Below are 3,495 nucleotides of genomic sequence, written 5' to 3' on the forward strand. Positions count from 1 at the left end.
GATTTGAGGCACCATTCGTGGCCAAATTTAAATTCGTAGGGTTAGGGATTTGTTGATGAAGCTGGTTGACCAAGATGGTCAAGAAGTTCACTCAAAAATGAAAATTATGTCATTGTTTTCTTAAAACAAACACTAAAGCACCATAAAAGCAAAGCATCATGTACACTGCAATCCAAGTCTTCTGGAGTCATTTGATGGCTCTGTGTGAGAAAAAAAAAAGTTATTCAATATTATTCAATTTCTATTGAGAATTAAGTTCATAAGAGAATTAGCAATGGCCGATTTGTGAATGAATCTTTCAGATCTTTTCAAGACTGCATTTATTTGAGCAAAAATACAGTAAAAACAGTAATATTACTACCAGAGTACAGAGTACAAAATATTGTAGAAACTTAATTTGCTGTAAAGTTGCTTTGCAATGATTTGTATTTTGAAAAGTGCTATACAAATAAACTTGAATTGAATTGAATACTATTGTGCAATATTATTACAATAAAAAAAATATATATTTGAATATAATTTATATTTTTATTCCTGTAATGGTAAAGCTGAATTTTCAGCATCATTACTCCAGTCTTCAGTGTCACATGATCCATCAGAAATCATTTTAATATGCTGATTGGGCTCTTAAGAAACATTATCCATCATGAAAATAGTTGTGGTTCTTTTAGCATGTATTAGTAAACAAAAATCTTTTGTAATATTATGAATGTCTCTGCCATCACTTTTGATCAATTTAGCCTGTCCTTGCTGAATAAAAATGTATGACTTTTTCTGAACCCAAACTTTTGTACGGTAGTGTTCATGTATGTTGAACCATTATAAAGCCCATGACTCCCATCTCTACTCTGTTGCATTTCTTTCCTCCACAGAGTGAAGTCAGGCAGCTGGAACAGGATTAAACAGACCACATATATGAACAAAATCAGACAAAGATGCACTGCTTCACTGAATCATGATATGAGAGAAATTGGATTATATGATTAATCAAAGTATGGGGGATGTCGATGACTTACGACAGATTTCCTGAGTGTGTTTGCGTGTGTGCGTTGGGTTGCTCCATTGGGAGTTGCCCTCGTAATGATTTATTCAGCGTGTGTGAGTTGGCCCTCCAGTCATACACACCCAATGACAAAATGTGTTTTTCATTTTAAATGCTCTCTGGTTGCTTTAAGACTGAAAAATGGCAGCCTCCCAACACACACACACACACACACACACACACACACACAGATGCAGGCAGATAAGTGGATACACACACACATATCACTGGATGCTGGTTGAGTTCAGTGACACATGGAAAAAAAAGACAGTTATTAAAAGGAACAATTTAGCAAAAAATTAAAAATTCTGCCATTACTTACTTACTTTAAATGTAATTTCCATACCCGTATGACTTCCTCTTTTATTTAATGTGTATTTTTATGGAATTTCCAAACCACTTTTTTTTTTTTCAATTTAATGAAAGTGTACAAGGACTGAGGCTGTCAAGCTCCAAAAGAACAAAAAGCAACACAGAAATAATTTAAAGAAGCATACTCCGAAACAGACTGAAACTTAGAAAGCTATAGCTCTCTGGAAGGGAAGCTCATTATTGAATAATGACTTAAATTTCACTCTTTCAACACACATATCTGTCATATCACTTCAGGAGAGTTGCTTAAGTCGTACGCACCAAATGTTTGTGTCCTTTTAGAAGGTTGAAAGCTTCAGTCTCCATTCATCATAACGAAAATGAAAAAAAGAGAGACCAGAATTTCTCCTATTGTGTTTCAAAGAAGAAAGAATCTCATACAGGTTTGGAATTAAACGAGGGGGGTCAATTTTCAATTTTGCGTGAACTAATCCTTTAAAAGAGCCACTTAGAAAGTTGAAGGGCAAAAGCAAGTATGGAAAGGAGATAAGCGAAGCAGACAGACAGATAAGGGATAAAACTGGATTACTGAAATGATAGCGGTAGGGATAAACAGACATGAAGAAAGCGGAAAGAGAACGACAAGGTCAAAGACAGACATTTAAAGAGGCAGACTTTGATCACATTTTAGTGTCTGAGAGCAGCTCTTCTGAAAGACACTCAATGTGTCTTTAATTATGTTTATGAGTCTTGCGGTTAATATAAATGCCTTAGGATACTCAAAAACATGAAAACTACACTCACACACATCCACAATGTTCAAGTTCATTTGGAAGTCAATGTAATACCTCACTCTGGGAATCAAGATCTAAAAACAAGTTTTAGGACACTGAAAAAAAAAGATTCTGAAATGAACCAATATTTGGGAAATATTATATGACAGAAAAAGAACAAAATGACAACAACGATGCAGAAAACAGATGAATAAGAAAAAGCAGATGAAGACTATGATGACGAAAATGACAAAGTGGATGAAGACTACTACTATGACAAAGAATACAAGGAAGAAGACAAAGATGAATAATAAAGATAAGACGGCAACGAAGAAGAAATAATATTATTATTAAATCAGCTTAGAAAATGCTAAATAGAAGCATTTTACTAGTGGTTTCAAATGTTGGACCAAGTATGTGCTACATATAATATGTTTGTTTAGATGTCCATAGGGTGTCGTCATGTTGAAAGCCCATGAAGCAATTTCTTCAAGATGTTCAAGATTCAAGAGTGTGTTAAAGAGAAAAATTAAACGAATCATTGAATGCCTTCAGGAATAATTTCCAGTTCCCTGACCATATATACAGCAAAATAACAAACAGATTGGATGAAGAATTTCACATTTCATTCACTCTGATTAAACCAAGGTCTTTGCTCTATTGATGTTTATTGGACCTGTCATATAGTTTTATTTATGTTCAGTTCAATATATGAAATCAATTCCACTATGCCTCTTTCATTCATTTTGATTATGAGCATCTTTCTCATTTTAAATCTATGGGTTTGGCCTCTTGTTCGTGAAGATAAACGAGACGGATAAAGGAAAGAAAGAAAACCAGACTTAGCTCATGATTTGATGGGCCTCTATATGTGTTGTTTCACAGGGAGGGTTCATCCACCATAAATATTTATTTAATATACTCCATTTATCAGCAGAAACCACAATGAAAAGACATACAGGGTCATGATGTTTATAAAGAGACCTTAGTACAAACAGCAAATTGCGCATGTCCCAACGCAAGCCAAGAAAATTATCCTGAACTCCCAGAAAATAAAAAAAAATTAAAATTTAAAGTGGAAATAAATTAAATGCATATGTATATTTAAATATTAGCATTAACATGTATATACTAAACGTGCAGCCTGAACTTAATCCAATCCACCACCCTTGAAATATTTCTTCTCTAACAAACTCAACAGCTTGGTAAACACTTTTTGGTTTAGATATGAAGCCTAGAGGGGTTTGTTTCTTGTGGGCGGGCTGGAAGGGAGATGTTTCGGTGTGGCCTTGTAAAGGTGGTGCGAAAGGGTTCTTACCACACTGTGTATTATGTACATATGATTCGCACTGACGCATGTTATTTGTA

This window comes from Sinocyclocheilus grahami, unplaced genomic scaffold, assembly GCF_001515645.1.
Source record: "Sinocyclocheilus grahami isolate Dianchi unplaced genomic scaffold, SAMN03320097.WGS_v1.1 scaffold22.1, whole genome shotgun sequence".
NCBI lineage: Eukaryota > Metazoa > Chordata > Actinopteri > Cypriniformes > Cyprinidae > Sinocyclocheilus > Sinocyclocheilus grahami.